The sequence below is a fragment of the Penaeus monodon genome, chromosome 28, assembly GCF_015228065.2.
Source record: "Penaeus monodon isolate SGIC_2016 chromosome 28, NSTDA_Pmon_1, whole genome shotgun sequence".
NCBI classification, from domain to species: domain Eukaryota; kingdom Metazoa; phylum Arthropoda; class Malacostraca; order Decapoda; family Penaeidae; genus Penaeus; species Penaeus monodon.
The window spans coordinates 18,370,110-18,370,944 of NC_051413.1; the positions used below are offsets into that span (position 1 = coordinate 18,370,110).

An 835-nucleotide genomic window follows, 5' to 3' on the forward strand; every position below is an offset into this window, starting at 1 on the left:
GTTACGTCGATTCCATACATTCTCAGGAGTAGAAACTTCATAGTGATGATAAAGTCTTACTAGTGGAAAACAAGCGAACCCGTATGTAAAAAAGAGAATTCAATCGTTCAGCTGGTCACGTGAAAAAAACTGTGCTGGGCTTTGGCGACATTGGGGTGCGATGATATTGTGCTGCCGTACGCCCCATGACATTTTCTCGAGCGAAATAGGTACAGACATACTTAGATGTAAGGAATAAGGCCATGTACACAACAGTCACTTTGCTGATGTCATACTCTCGCTTTGTTAATCCTATCACCTAGAAAGAAGTTTGAACGCGTACAAAATTTCAGTCATCAACTTGAAAGAAGGAAAGCACGTTTGGATCTCGGCGTCTGTGCTTCCTTCGGCGGCACGTGAAAATGCTGTAGCATAGCAGCCACCGGGGCCGCAGGTACACACAAATAGGATCCGGGAGGGCTATCGTCCTGCGAAGGGAGAAGGATTGCGGTGCTCCATAAAACCTCCAATTCCTGGTATTTACATGGAGCCATCTAATTAAAATACAACTTCGGAAATGCTAGTAGGAAATCTCGAGTAAGATTAGGAATGAATTTATGTTTAGGCAAACATATTGAGAATCGTCAACCTCCGCTTTTCGATTTTGGCACGTTCATGGCGCACCGATGTGTCACAGTGTGCAAAACAAGATGTAAGTTTGTCATAGTTAAAAAAATATAGCCTTTGAAGATAGTATGGTTAAGCATAAAGAGAGAGAGAGAGAATGTTTAATCACTGTAACATATATTCCCTTTCATTAATTCGTTGTATTATATTACTATTATTTTCTCAGGAC

General features: G+C 41.3%; 1 protein-coding gene across 1 annotated transcript in view; it reads right to left on the minus strand.

The window, feature by feature from the left end:
- The window catches only part of LOC119591408 (glycine-rich RNA-binding protein blt801-like), a 13,827-nt gene that overhangs the window by 7,814 nt on the left and 5,178 nt on the right, over positions 1-835 (minus strand). The window lies entirely within an intron of this gene.